This window comes from Bidens hawaiensis, unplaced genomic scaffold (assembly GCF_021521415.1).
Source record: "Bidens hawaiensis isolate Kalapana, Puna unplaced genomic scaffold, B.hawaiensis_p1.1 tig00019292_1, whole genome shotgun sequence".
Lineage (NCBI taxonomy): Eukaryota > Viridiplantae > Streptophyta > Magnoliopsida > Asterales > Asteraceae > Bidens > Bidens hawaiensis.
Window position 1 is genome coordinate 38716 of NW_027492920.1, and position 16914 is coordinate 55629.

At 34.0% G+C, this 16914-nt stretch overlaps 3 pseudogenes; all 3 read right to left on the bottom strand.

Annotated features, from left to right (window-relative positions):
• Positions 1-826: 826 nt before the first annotated feature.
• LOC143557959 (kirola pseudogene) lies at positions 827-1396 on the bottom strand (annotated as a pseudogene).
• A 7045-nt stretch (positions 1397-8441) lies between these two features.
• On the bottom strand, positions 8442-9010 carry LOC143557960 (kirola pseudogene; annotated as a pseudogene).
• A 7029-nt stretch (positions 9011-16039) lies between these two features.
• Positions 16040-16611, bottom strand: LOC143557961 (kirola pseudogene; annotated as a pseudogene).
• Between the last annotated feature and the right edge of the window lie 303 nt (positions 16612-16914).

Genomic DNA, 16914 nt, shown 5'->3' on the forward strand with positions numbered 1-16914 from the left:
TCGATTGATGTAAAACTTAACTCGAAACGGTGCTCCAAACAGCTTGATTTTTGTTAATTAAAAGTTTACATACCGTTTTGAGGTAAACCTCTCACACTTTTACCTATAGACTTATCACATATTTACACTCCTAACCGAGTGCACATGTTGAATCGTAACAAAAGGGTGTGAGGGATTTGACTATACAAAGGAGGAGCTGATAATTGAAAAGGAAAAAAAAAAAGATAATTAGCGGAGAGTTTGAGTTGGTTAAGTTATCTAGATAAAAGGATGTTTTGAGTTGTTTTGTTTATGGAACAAATGTTGAGAACTATGAAAACCGTATGATACCCACGTATATGATGATCATAATGGGACAAAATAATGTATTACCTTTAAACGCTATGTACAAGTCATTATCTGGATTGATAGTTCTTTTAACATAAGCATGTTGGATTTTAATAATCTAAACTTAATGTAGTTGACCGTGGGATCTCGTGAAAGAGTTTCGTGTCCGTGTTCATATCGGTGATCATGTCTTCTAGCGGGACGTTCGTTGATCATTATTTCAGGTTTGGTAATTTTCATCACAAGTTAAAAATTTGAAGGAGAGTTATGGCGTTTTGCTACTACGCCACTTTTTGCATAACCCTCAATTGATGACGGGAATGCCACACGGCGCATAACGCCTAAGGGTGAGGCGTTTTGACTACACATGGTCTAATAATATAACACTTTATTAAAAGCGTACACAAATTCCAAACACGACAACATAATCAAAATCAATTATTTAGATCACCTTATAACCACCGGTGACATACATGATTTGAGTTTGATTTTGAATTATTTAGTTCTGTTGAAGATGGTGAGATTCGATGTCTTTGGTGATCTTCCTATAAAGGTCCATGAGGGTATCCGGATCAGGAACATCAGGGTTCCGCTTCTCATACTCGATGGTCCATGTGACCAGGTGGTTTGTACCATGCTTGTCTACGTGAACGTGTACAACACATGTCTTATATGGTTCTAGGAGATCTCCTTCAAGAACCTCAAAGGTGACCGACTTTTTCTCTTCATTGATGTCCTTGATTAGTGTTTTGGCAACACTGTCTTTTCCATCTGCAACCACAAATATTATATATATATATATATATATATATTATCATCCAAACCTTTGATTTCAAGAAAACTAGCAGTTAAGGAAATTAAGACGTATATATAATACCATACCATGGAAATAGTTCCAGATGAGAACTGAGCCTGCGGTTCCAACTTCACCTTCATGGGTTTTACAATTTTTGATGGTGTTCGGGGTCAGGTTCGGAACTTGGTGTGGATTCCCCTTCCATAACTCGTGAAAAACATCACCATCCGACTTGATCTCGATCTGAGCAACTCTTTTACCACTCAATGCCATCTCTCTCTCTCTCTCTCTCTCTCTCTATATATATATATATATATATATAGAACTTGTACACGGGGATGAGAATTACTTGTTTATATCTTCTATATTTATAGACCTCCACGTCCCCTAATTAATAAATGAACCACGTACTCTACTATTCAGTATAAATGTATTATCTTACTATACTAGCCAATACTAGGGCAAGTATGCTAATTAGGAGCCGAGTACATAATTAAGTTACTACACTGAGTACGACGGCTAGGAGCCAACTTGGCCGAGTACGTCGACTTTTGACCGAGTAGTCCGACTTTTGACCGCGGTCAACTATATTTGGCCAACTTGAATAAAGACAGCTCGGTTTGGGTTTGAGGACCGAGTACAAGGCCGGCTATGAGGTAGGGCCAGGTAGTGGATTGACCCGGCCCAACACCTCGATATGCATATATTTTTTTTAAATTATATATATTTTTTTGAAAAAAATATGTATTCCTAATGTTTAAACTAAACTAGTAAATTTGACCCGCGCTTTGCGGCGGGGCAACATGAATATACATACAAATCGTTAGATGTATGCGAGAGAAAAATATAATTTAAATGGTTAGTGTCGTCTTTATAATAGGCAGGATGTTTATTGGCTTGTTATCATCTTTTTCGTTCTAAACTTCGGTACATGTTTAATTTATCTAACCTATAGATAATAATAGTCTTCTTAACAATTTAGTCTTAGATTTCTAATTTTATTTTCATGATATGATCTAATTATACATGAAAAATAGATTGGATAACTATTAGTTTCTTTTGATTATATCGGAAAACTAAATCGTATACTTTTAGGAATAATCAATAGCCTAGTGACCTTCACATTTATTAACTACATATTTATAAAAATATCAAATAATGCATCACAAGTATCCTCTCATAGTAAAATAAAGACAAAAAAATTGCATCATTGTGTTCTATAATAATAATAATAGGAAAGCTCAGGGGCGAGCCCTTAACCTTATGTGCATGAACCAATTCATAGTTGTTAGCATCCTCATACAATCTTTCAAATTACGTGAAGAAAGTTTGTAAATTATAGGGTGGAGTTTTAATTGGATGTGAATGTAAATAATAGGGTAAAGAGAGAAAATGTAATGATTTTTTATAAATTTTGGAAAACAAAGTTTGCCCTCATTTATTTTTTAATATTTATTGAATTGCATGTGAGTAGAGGAGAGAAAATTGTAATGATAAATTTATAGAAATGTTTTATTTAATTGAACAGGAAAAAAATATTTAATGTTTATTAATATAGTTATAGAGATAGAGATAAAGGATATTTTGAGAATGCTCTTCTATCGAACAAAAGTCAATCAAATTGAATAGCAAATTTATCTCACAACTAAAATCTGCTATTTAATATATATTATAATTACTCAACTAATTTAAGGCCTAAATTGTTTTCACCTTCGGTCAACAACTTTTCACGATTCTCGAAGACAGCTTTGACCAAATAGTCGAGGAATACTCAAACTTAGAATCAGGGCCGGCTGGAGGGTGGCGCCGGTTGGAGCGCCGGTAGGACCGCCGGCCGGGGCATGTAATTTTTAGGGGCCAAAATTTTTTTATCTATAGTTTTTATATATACATTTAAAAATATAAAACTTATAAAATATGAATTGCTCTTTATCATCTTATAATTATTGGGCTCGAAATTATTTTTTATCCACAATCCATTTAATTAAGCTTAAATCATTGGGCCCAAACTAAAACTAAAAACTAAAAAAAAATTAAATAAAAACCCGATGCAAAATAAAAGAAATAGTGATCGATGAAATTTCTCTTTGGTTCTTTCCTTCTTTGCGAATGCTGAATAACGACCAACCTAGCCGACCACCACTGTTGGTTCGTTGTTAACCACCAGGCTCCTCCACGGTTGACCAAGCTAGCCACTAATGACCAAGCTATTTTTTTTCCAATGTTAGGACTTAGGAGAGTTTCATGAATCATTGGTTAATCGTTAATTATTACGGTATTTGATTTTAATAATATATTTTTCTATGTTTATTGTTATAACATTAAGCCTCGTTTAAAAAATATAGATTATATATTTCGTTGCTCGTTAAGGCTATGGGTCTTTTTTTTCGGCTCGGCCGAAGTATTTAAATCCTCGAAGACGGCCCTGCTTAGAATACAACCTTTACAACACTGGTTGATAACATGGCTAGATATTTATCAAAACAATAACAGACAACAGAAAATATATATATATATATATATATATATATATATATATATATATATATATATATACAATGACATGATATAAATAATATTTTTATACATATATACGGATTAAGTTAATATAATGGGGACCAATATATTAGTTAATCAGATTACCTCTTTCATCGTGAATCACGAGTTAGGACTAAAATCTAAATTAGTCATCTCCTTAATTTTGGAGGTATGACTTTTTAGTTTCAACAACAATTGTTTAACGTAAATTAGTTGGTTTGCATTATATTAGTGTTTAACTAATAATCTAATCTATAATATAATTAAAATGTTTTATCAAAAGGAAATTTATAATAGTTAATACAATTAAACATGTTTTATTTAATGTAGGTACGCGGCAGATAAATTGCTAAACCATAAACTTGAGATGGTAGGTTCATAAAGTTCTCGGGATTGATAGTGATCTAACCCTTTTTTATTTCTTTGAACGGGACAAAAAGACAGAGACTAGGAAGAAGCTAGCTTCAAGAAAACAACGCCCTAAGTACATCATAACATTATCATGAATAAAAAAACTACATCAATGTCTCCAATCTCTATATTTCTGTAGTAACCTTTGTTATTGAAAACTTTATCGTTACGAGAGATGGGGGACTTGGTTCTTGACGAAAAACCGATTTTTAGAGCAAAAGAGATGATATGTGTGAGAGGAAAGAGAGTGGCCCGTATGAAGACTCATGAGCACAACCCGTTCTAGAATGGGATCAACTGGAATTTGATATAGTTAGATAAGTGTATCGAGTTGAAAGATTTGAAATTTGTATATTTTCTATCATTGTTTGTTTATTTTCTTAGTTTTATCTTTAATTATTATTATTATTATCATTGTTTTTCTCAATTAGAATTGTATCTCTTTTGGATCCTTTTCAAAATGGGAGAGATCGATTTGGACTTGTTTTAAAGAGTTGTTGAATATTATTGATAGACAAAATGGCAAAAGACGTCCTTTACGTTTGACCTAATTTTCATTAGACGTCATTTAATAAAAGAAATAGCAAAAGACATAACTCATGTTTCAAATTCCTTTCATGTTACGTCCTTTGGTACTAACTAAGTTAATTTTTTTTTGTTAAATATTGTCATGTGCAAGGCATGTGAGGGTAGTATTGTAATTTTACAATTTATTTAATACTTAAAAGTAAAATAATAAAAATATATATAACTCTCTCTCTCTCTCTCAAACTCTCTCTCACCGAACTCTCTTTCACCGACCACCCTTGTCTTTGGAAACCCCCACCGTCTCCGGCTAACCACCGGCGCCTCCGCCTATCACCACCGTTTCCTGCAAACCACCGGCGCCTCCGCCTATCACCACCGTCTCCGGCTAACCGCCGCCGCCTCCGCCTATCACCACCGTCTCCGCAACAGCACAGTGACCAACACTATCAGCTCCTACACAACCTCTCCCTATTTAAATCAATTCCAATAAATGGTGTCTCGAATCACCTCCAGATTTCATCCCTCGTCTGCAACACAAACCTAAACTTATCTCATTCAAAGCACTGTCCACTCTTCTCATCATTCCTAATCCTTCACCTTCAATGGTACCATGGCTCGATTTTATTAAACCCCCCAATTTCATCTCATAAGTCATTTGTTTTGAGTCGTCATACAACAAGAAGATAAACCCTAGATCTGATTAAGATGCAGGGGAGGCCGTGGTTGCCATCGTTGTCCTTAATATCTTATGTATGGTTGCCACCGCAAAACAATAAACCTGCCAAGTCCCCGAAAAAAACAAACTGAATCTTCACGGATCTGGATCTACAGGGTGGTTGTGATAGGCGTGGTGGTGGTGATAGGCGTAGATGGTGGTGGTTGCTGGAGGTTGGTTGGTGGCAGAACGAGGTGGTAGCTGTAACACCCCGGCTAAAGCGGAAACGCCCAAGTGTGACGTACAGATTGCTCAAACACACGTGACACTATTAGGTGACCATAATAACATTATTTCATTTAAATCTTCATGTAACACAAGTTTATCAAATAATACAAGTTGTAACAAATAAATAAACCAATTTCTCTCAAATCGGTTTCTAGAACCGATATTTATGCACTTCCATATAAAAGTAGCTGAAAAACAAAATACTGCTAACTTAACATTAAAATATAAACTTAGCTAACGATTTGAATGAAATTGACTAGAATCATGAAACCTCAGTGTTTCAAGAAACAGTGACAAAATATCAAGAATGACACTTTACGCTTATATCGACAGTCTTGATACTAAGTGCGTCCGCAACAAGCTCCATCTCTGTAGGTTCGGATCTATGTGATGGACAGCAAACCCAAGACAAGCAAAGTCTATCATTGTGGAGATAAGTCCTTGGGTGAGAAGTTTGCCTCAGCAAACAAACATGATGCGACACACTCTTTCTCTCTGTATCTCTCATACACATACACACACATGTATATAATTAACTTTAATAGGTTTGTAGAGGTTTGTTGTTGTATTAAAAGGTGGGTTTTTTTTCTATAGAAAAGTTTGAAATTTGATGTGACAGTTTATAAAGGTTTGCTGTTACGAATGCTCTAAATATTTTAAATTATTCTAATAGATTAAATCCTTAAATAGATAATGAAATAATTAACTCATGTTGAAGTTTTAAAATGTATTGATTTTTTAAACAACCCGACACTTAACTTAGATTTTGGACCTCACACTTCAACCGATAAGGTTGAAGATCCTTTAGAGGTATGTATGTGTATCGGGAGAAATCACAAAACAGAATATAAAATTAAAACGAAAAATGTTATGATATAGTAAATATCTTTTTAATTGTATAGGGTATTGTCTAATATTTTACCTAAACCAAAAACAAAAATTTTTTTGTTCAACCCTAAATAATTTTACACCCATGTGTACTACAATACTACTTATGCACTGAATAATTTTACACCGTCACTTCATTTATATTCTTATGTATCTACAAACTATGAAAGCATTAGCAGCACCTATCTACAAATACAATACCCTAGAACTGAAAACCAGAAAAATAAAATATAACAATTCAAGCCAAAAAATTAAAATACAAAATTTTAAACTAAATGACCTTTTTCACGATCACGTCAAACGTTTTTTAGGAACGCTCTTACTCTCTGACTTGCTAGATTAGATCTTTGAAAAAATGTATGCTACTATCTTTTGAAAAGATATAATAATCGGAATTGTTTGGCGGTTTGATCAATATCCATGGATCATCGTTTAAGAAATTAGCATCGACGATTTGAATGAATAAAAATGGTGAAAGGTCTTAATGAATAAAAATGATGAAGGGTTGGTTGTATTTATGTGCGATAATAATGTGTAATAAATTAATTATTAATTCATTTTAATACTCAAAAAAGAATTGATTTCAAGGTAAACGTTTATCATAAAATGAAGCCATGCACCATACTCACATAATATAGTGACGATTTTGTCATATGATTTGAAAGTCTTACACCCTATTAATATGGGTGCTCCGTCCTCTCTAAGATATTAAAATGACGTATTTAGTCATTTGTTTTGTCTTAAAACGAAGAGACAAATCTTTTCTATTTCGTTTTCATATCATATTAGATTTGACTAACCTTGGCTTACTGTAACAAACCAAGTGTACCTAACTAACCAAGTACTATAACTGTTTATTTACTCTTAACACCTTATAGCTAACAGTAACACAAACTAACTATATGTACCTAACTAACTACTATCAATTGTTTTTTACTCAACATGGTAGAAATTAAGGTGTTCATTTCTGAACATAATATTGTTAAAGGCAAATTGGATTTTAATAATCCTCAACTTAACACAGTTGGCCGATAATAATTCAAGCTTAGAAAGTAGCTGTCATCGGTCTCAAGTTTCATACTATTTGTTTTCATTGGACCCCCGTTAAAACAACTTAACGGTGTTATGTTTTTTCCAAATTTCAAATTGATAGTTTAGGGCTTTTAATCGGAATGAGAATAGGAATCGATTGATGTAAAACTTAACTCGAAACGGTGCTCCAAACAGCTTGATTTTTGTTAATTAAAAGTTTACATACCGTTTTGAGGTAAACCTCTCACACTTTTACCTATAGACTTATCACATATTTACACTCCTAACCGAGTGCACATGTTGAATCGTAACAAAAGGGTGTGAGGGATTTGACTATACAAAGGAGGAGCTGATAATTGAAAAAGAAAAAAAAAAGATAATTAGCGGAGAGTTTGAGTTGGTTAAGTTATCTAGATAAAAGGATGTTTTGAGTTGTTTTGTTTATGGAACAAATGTTGAGAACTATGAAAACCGTATGATACCCACGTATATGATGATCATAATGGGACAAAATAATGTATTACCTTTAAACGCTATGTACAAGTCATTATCTGGATTGATAGTTCTTTTAACATAAGCATGTTGGATTTTAATAATCTAAACTTAATGTAGTTGACCGTGGGATCTCGTGAAAGAGTTTCGTGTCCGTGTTCATATCGGTGATCATGTCTTCTAGCGGGACGTTCGTTGATCATTATTTCAGGTTTGGTAATTTTCATCACAAGTTAAAAATTTGAAGGAGAGTTATGGCGTTTTGCTACTACGCCACTTTTTGCATAACCCTCAATTGATGACGGGAATGCCACACGGCGCATAACGCCTAAGGGTGAGGCGTTTTGACTACACATGGTCTAATAATATAACACTTTATTAAAACCGTACACAAATTCCAAACACGACAACATAATCAAAATCAATTATTTAGATCACCTTATAACCACCGGTGACATACATGATTTGAGTTTGATTTTGAATTATTTAGTTCTGTTGAAGATGGTGAGATTCGATGTCTTTGGTGATCTTCCTATAAAGGTCCATGAGGGTATCCGGATCAGGAACATCAGGGTTCCGCTTCTCATACTCGACGGTCCATGTGACCAGGTGGTTTGTACCATGCTTGTCTACGTGAACGTGTACAACACATGTCTTATATGGTTCTAGGAGATCTCCTTCAAGAACCTCAAAGGTGACCGACTTTTTCTCTTCATTGATGTCCTTGATTAGTGTTTTGGCAACACTGTCTTTTCCATCTGCAACCACAAATATTATATATATATATATATATATATATATCATCCAAACCTTTGATTTCAAGAAAACTAGCAGTTAAGGAAATTAAGACGTATATATAATACCATACCATGGAAATAGTTCCAGATGAGAACTGAGCCTGCGGTTCCAACTTCACCTTCATGGGTTTTACAATTTTTGATGGTGTTCGGGGTCAGGTTCGGAACTTGGTGTGGATTCCCCTTCCATAACTCGTGAAAAACATCACCATCCGACTTGATCTCGATCTGAGCAACTCTTTTACCACTCAATGCCATCTCTCTCTCTCTCTCTCTCTCTCTCTCTCTCTCTCTCTCTATATATATATATATAGAACTTGTACACGGGGATGAGAATTACTTGTTTATATCTTCTATATTTATAGACCTCCACGTCCCCTAATTAATAAATGAACCACGTACTCTACTATTCAGTATAAATGTATTATCTTACTATACTAGCCAATACTAGGGCAAGTATGCTAATTAGGAGCCGAGTACATAATTAAGTTACTACACTGAGTACGACGGCTAGGAGCCAACTTGGCCGAGTACGTCGACTTTTGACCGAGTAGTCCGACTTTTGACCGCGGTCAACTATATTTGGCCAACTTGAATAAAGACAGCTCGGTTTGGGTTTGAGGACCGAGTACAAGGCCGGCTATGAGGTAGGGCCAGGTAGTGGATTGACCCGGCCCAACACCTCGATATGCATATATTTTTTTTAAATTATATATATTTTTTTGAAAAAAATATGTATTCCTAATGTTTAAACTAAACTAGTAAATTTGACACGCGCTTTGCGGCGGGGCAACATGAATATACATACAAATCGTTAGATGTATGCGAGAGAAAAATATAATTTAAATGGTTAGTGTCGTCTTTATAATAGGCAGGATGTTTATTGGCTTGTTATCATCTTTTTCGTTCTAAACTTCGGTACATGTTTAATTTATCTAACCTATAGATAATAATAGTCTTCTTAACAATTTAGTCTAAGATTTCTAATTTTATTTTCATGATATGATCTAATTATACATGAAAAATAGATTGGATAACTATTAGTTTCTTTTGATTATATCGGAAAACTAAATCGTATACTTTTAGGAATAATCAATAGCCTAGTGACCTTCACATTTATTAACTACATATTTATAAAAATATCAAATAATGCATCACAAGTATCCTCTCATAGTAAAATAAAGACAAAAAAATTGCATCATTGTGTTCTATAATAATAATAATAGGAAAGCTCAGGGGCGAGCCCTTAACCTTATGTGCATGAACCAATTCATAGTTGTTAGCATCCTCATACAATCTTTCAAATTACGTGAAGAAAGTTTGTAAATTATAGGGTGGAGTTTTAATTGGATGTGAATGTAAATAATAGGGTAAAGAGAGAAAATGTAATGATTTTTTATAAATTTTGGAAAACAAAGTTTGCCCTCATTTATTTTTTAATATTTATTGAATTGCATGTGAGTAGAGAAGAGAAAATTGTAATGATAAATTTATAGAAATGTTTTATTTAATTGAACAGGAAAAAAATATTTAATGTTTATTAATATAGTTATAGAGATAGAGATAAAGGATATTTTGAGAATGCTCTTCTATCGAACAAAAGTCAATCAAATTGAATAGCAAATTTATCTCACAACTAAAATCTGCTATTTAATATATATTATAATTACTCAACTAATTTAAGGCCCAAATTGTTTTCACCTTCGGTCAACAACTTTTCACGATTCTCGAAGACAGCTTTGACCAAATAGTCGAGGAATACTCAAACTTAGAATCAGGGCCGGCTGGAGGGTGGCGCCGGTTGGAGCGCCGGTTGGACCGCCGGCCGGGGCATGTAATTTTTAGGGGCCAAAATTTTTTTATCTATAGTTTTTATATATACATTTAAAAATATAAAACTTATAAAATATGAATTGCTCTTTATCATCTTATAATTATTGGGCTCGAAATTATTTTTTATCCACAATCCATTTAATTAAGCTTAAATCATTGGGCCCAAACTAAAACTAAAAACTAAAAAAAAATTAAATAAAAACCCGATGCAAAATAAAAGAAATAGTGATCGATGAAATTTCTCTTTGGTTCTTTCCTTCTTTGCGAATGCTGAATAACGACCAACCTAGCCGACCACCACTGTTGGTTCGTTGTTAACCACCAGGCTCCTCCACGGTTGACCAAGCTAGCCACTAATGACCAAGCTATTTTTTTTCCAATGTTAGGACTTAGGAGAGTTTCATGAATCATTGGTTAATCGTTAATTATTACGGTATTTGATTTTAATAATATATTTTTCTATGTTTATTGTTATAACATTAAGCCTCGTTTAAAAAAAATAGATTATATATTTCGTTGCTCGTTAAGGCTATGGGTCTTTTTTTTCGGCTCGGCCGAAGTATTTAAATCCTCGAAGACGGCCCTGCTTAGAATACAACCTTTACAACACTGGTTGATAACATGGCTAGATATTTATCAAAACAATAACAGACAACAGAAAAAAAATATATATATATATATAATACAATGACATGATATAAATAATATTTTTATACATATATACGGATTAAGTTAATATAATGGGGACCAATATATTAGTTAATCAGATTACCTCTTTCATCGTGAATCACGAGTTAGGACTAAAATCTAAATTAGTCATCTCCTTAATTTTGGAGGTATGACTTTTTAGTTTCAACAACAATTGTTTAACGTAAATTAGTTGGTTTGCATTATATTAGTGTTTAACTAATAATCTAATCTATAATATAATTAAAATGTTTTATCAAAAGGAAATTTATAATAGTTAATACAATTAAACATGTTTTATTTAATGTAGGTACGCGGCAGATAAATTGCTAAACCATAAACTTGAGATGGTAGGTTCATAAAGTTCTCGGGATTGATAGTGATCTAACCCTTTTTTATTTCTTTGAACGGGACAAAAAGACAGAGACTAGGAAGAAGCTAGCTTCAAGAAAACAACGCCCTAAGTACATCATAACATTATCATGAATAAAAAAACTACATCAATGTCTCCAATCTCTATATTTCTGTAGTAACCTTTGTTATTGAAAACTTTATCGTTACGAGAGATGGGGGACTTGGTTCTTGACGAAAAACCGATTTTTAGAGCAAAAGAGATGATATGTGTGAGAGGAAAGAGAGTGGCCCGTATGAAGACTCATGAGCACAACCCGTTCTAGAATGGGATCAACTGGAATTTGATATAGTTAGATAAGTGTATCGAGTTGAAAGATTTGAAATTTGTATATTTTCTATCATTGTTTGTTTATTTTCTTAGTTTTATCTTTAATTATTATTATTATTATCATTGTTTTTCTCAATTAGAATTGTATCTCTTTTGGATCCTTTTCAAAATGGGAGAGATCGATTTGGACTTGTTTTAAAGAGTTGTTGAATATTATTGATAGACAAAATGGCAAAAGACGTCCTTTACGTTTGACCTAATTTTCATTAGACGTCATTTAATAAAAGAAATAGCAAAAGACATAACTCATGTTTCAAATTCCTTTCATGTTACGTCCTTTGGTACTAACTAAGTTAATTTTTTTTTGTTAAATATTGTCATGTGCAAGGCATGTGAGGGTAGTATTGTAATTTTACAATTTATTTAATACTTAAAAGTAAAATAATAAAAATATATATAACTCTCTCTCTCTCTCAAACTCTCTCTCACCGAACTCTCTTTCACCGACCACCCTTGTCTTTGGAAACCCCCACCGTCTCCGGCTAACCACCGGCGCCTCCGCCTATCACCACCGTTTCCTGCAAACCACCGGCGCCTCCGCCTATCACCACCGTCTCCGGCTAACCGCCGCCGCCTCCGCCTATCACCACCGTCTCCGCAACAGCACAGTGACCAACACTATCAGCTCCTACACAACCTCTCCCTATTTAAATCAATTCCAATAAATGGTGTCTCGAATCACCTCCAGATTTCATCCCTCGTCTGCAACACAAACCTAAACTTATCTCATTCAAAGCACTGTCCACTCTTCACATCATTCCTAATCCTTCACCTTCAATGGTACCATGGCTCGATTTTATTAAACCCCCCAATTTCATCTCATAAGTCATTTGTTTTGAGTCGTCATACAACAAGAAGATAAACCCTAGATCTGATTAAGATGCAGGGGAGGCCGTGGTTGCCATCGTTGTCCTTAATATCTTATGTATGGTTGCCACCGCAAAACAATAAACCTGCCAAGTCCCCGAAAAAAACAAACTGAATCTTCACGGATCTGGATCTACAGGGTGGTTGTGATAGGCGTGGTGGTGGTGATAGGCGTAGATGGTGGTGGTTGCTGGAGGTTGGTTGGTGGCAGAACGAGGTGGTAGCTGTAACACCCCGGCTAAAGCGGAAACGCCCAAGTGTGACGTACAGATTGCTCAAACACACGTGACACTATTAGGTGACCATAATAACATTATTTCATTTAAATCTTCATGTAACACAAGTTTATCAAATAATACAAGTTGTAACAAATAAATAAACCAATTTCTCTCAAATCGGTTTCTAGAACCGATATTTATGCACTTCCATATAAAAGTAGCTGAAAAACAAAATACTGCTAACTTAACATTAAAATATAAACTTAGCTAACGATTTGAATGAAATTGACTAGAATCATGAAACCTCAGTGTTTCAAGAAACAGTGACAAAATATCAAGAATGACACTTTACGCTTATATCGACAGTCTTGATACTAAGTGCGTCCGCAACAAGCTCCATCTCTGTAGGTTCGGATCTATGTGATGGACAGCAAACCCAAGACAAGCAAAGTCTATCATTGTGGAGATAAGTCCTTGGGTGAGAAGTTTGCCTCAGCAAACAAACATGATGCGACACACTCTTTCTCTCTGTATCTCTCATACACATACACACACACACACACACATGTATATAATTAACTTTAATAGGTTTGTAGAGGTTTGTTGTTGTATTAAAAGGTGGGTTTTTTTTCTATAGAAAAGTTTGAAATTTGATGTGACAGTTTATAAAGGTTTGCTGTTACGAATGCTCTAAATATTTTAAATTATTCTAATAGATTAAATCCTTAAATAGATAATGAAATAATTAACTCATGTTGAAGTTTTAAAATGTATTGATTTTTTAAACAACCCGACACTTAACTTAGATTTTGGACCTCACACTTCAACCGATAAGGTTGAAGATCCTTTAGAGGTATGTATGTGTTTCGGGAGAAATCACAAAACAGAATATAAAATTAAAACGAAAAATGTTATGATATAGTAAATATCTTTTTAATTGTATAGGGTATTGTCTAATATTTTACCTAAACCAAAAACAAAAATTTTTTTGTTCAACCCTAAATAATTTTACACCCATGTGTACTACAATACTACTTATGCACTGAATAATTTTACACCGTCACTTCATTTATATTCTTATGTATCTACAAACTATGAAAGCATTAGCAGCACCTATCTACAAATACAATACCCTAGAACTGAAAACCAGAAAAATAAAATATAACAATTCAAGCCAAAAAATTAAAATACAAAATTTTAAACTAAATGACCTTTTTCACGATCACGTCAAACGTTTTTTAGGAACGCTCTTACTCTCTGACTTGCTAGATTAGATCTTTGAAAAAATGTATGCTACTATCTTTTGAAAAGATATAATAATCGGAATTGTTTGGCGGTTTGATCAATATCCATGGATCATCGTTTAAGAAATTAGCATCGACGATTTGAATGAATAAAAATGGTGAAAGGTCTTAATGAATAAAAATGATGAAGGGTTGGTTGTATTTATGTGCGATAATAATGTGTAATAAATTAATTATTAATTCATTTTAATACTCAAAAAAGAATTGATTTCAAGGTAAACCTTTACCATAAAATGAAGCCATGCACCATACTCACATAATATAGTGACGATTTTGTCATATGATTTGAAAGTCTTACACCCTATTAATATGGGTGCTCCGTCCTCTCTAAGATATTAAAATGACGTATTTAGTCATTTGTTTTGTCTTAAAACGAAGAGACAAATCTTTTCTATATCGTTTTCATATCATATTAGATTTGACTAACCTTGGCTTACTGTGACAAACCAAGTGTACCTAACTAACCAAGTACTATAACTGTTTATTTACTCTTAACACCTTATAGCTAACAGTAACACAAACTAACTATATGTACCTAACTAACTACTATCAATTGTTTTTTACTCAACATGGTAGAAATTAAGGTGTTCATTTCTGAACATAATATTGTTAAAGGCAAATTGGATTTTAATAATCCTCAACTTAACACAGTTGGCCGATAATAATTCAAGCTTAGAAAGTAGCTGTCATCGGTCTCAAGTTTCATACTATTTGTTTTCATTGGACCCCCGTTAAAACAAATTAACGGTGTTATGTTTTTTCCAAATTTCAAATTGATAGTTTAGGGCTTTTAATCGGAATGAGAATAGGAATCGATTGATGTAAAACTTAACTCGAAACGGTGCTCCAAACAGCTTGATTTTTGTTAATTAAAAGTTTACATACCGTTTTGAGGTAAACCTCTCACACTTTTACCTATAGACTTATCACATATTTACACTCCTAACCGAGTGCACATGTTGAATCGTAACAAAAGGGTGTGAGGGATTTGACTATACAAAGGAGGAGCTGATAATTGAAAAGGAAAAAAAAAGATAATTAGCGGAGAGTTTGAGTTGGTTAAGTTATCTAGATAAAAGGATGTTTTGAGTTGTTTTGTTTATGGAACAAATGTTGAGAACTATGAAAACCGTATGATACCCACGTATATGATGATCATAATGGGACAAAATAATGTATTACCTTTAAACGCTATGTACAAGTCATTATCTGGATTGATAGTTCTTTTAACATAAGCATGTTGGATTTTAATAATCTAAACTTAATGTAGTTGACCGTGGGATCTCGTGAAAGAGTTTCGTGTCCGTGTTCATATCGGTGATCATGTCTTCTAGCGGGACGTTCGTTGATCATTATTTCAGGTTTGGTAATTTTCATCACAAGTTAAAAATTTGAAGGAGAGTTATGGCGTTTTGCTACTACGCCACTTTTTGCATAACCCTCAATTGATGACGGGAATGCCACACGGCGCATAACGCCTAAGGGTGAGGCGTTTTGACTACACATGGTCTAATAATATAACACTTTATTAAAACCGTACACAAATTCCAAACACGACAACATAATCAAAATCAATTATTTAGATCACCTTATAACCACCGGTGACATACATGATTTGAGTTTGATTTTGAATTATTTAGTTCTGTTGAAGATGGTGAGATTCGATGTCTTTGGTGATCTTCCTATAAAGGTCCATGAGGGTATCCGGATCAGGAACATCAGGGTTCCGCTTCTCATACTCGATGGTCCATGTGACCAGGTGGTTTGTACCATGCTTGTCTACGTGAACGTGTACAACACATGTCTTATATGGTTCTAGGAGATCTCCTTCAAGAACCTCAAAGGTGACCGACTTTTTCTCTTCATTGATGTCCTTGATTAGTGTTTTGGCAACACTGTCTTTTCCATCTGCAACCACAAATATTATATATATATATATATATATATATATTATCATCCAAACCTTTGATTTCAAGAAAACTAGCAGTTAAGGAAATTAAGACGTATATATAATACCATACCATGGAAATAGTTCCAGATGAGAACTGAGCCTGCGGTTCCAACTTCACCTTCATGGGTTTTACAATTTTTGATGGTGTTCGGGGTCAGGTTCGGAACTTGGTGTGGATTCCCCTTCCATAACTCGTGAAAAACATCACCATCCGACTTGATCTCGATCTGAGCAACTCTTTTACCACTCAATGCCATCTCTCTCTCTCTCTCTCTCTCTCTCTCTCTCTATATATATATATATAGAACTTGTACACGGGGATGAGAATTACTTGTTTATATCTTCTATATTTATAGACCTCCACGTCCCCTAATTAATAAATGAACCACGTACTCTACTATTCAGTATAAATGTATTATCTTACTATACTAGCCAATACTAGGGCAAGTATGCTAATTAGGAGCCGAGTACATAATTAAGTTACTACACTGAGTACGACGGCTAGGAGCCAACTTGGCCGAGTACGTCGACTTTTGACCGAGTAGTCCGACTTTTGACCG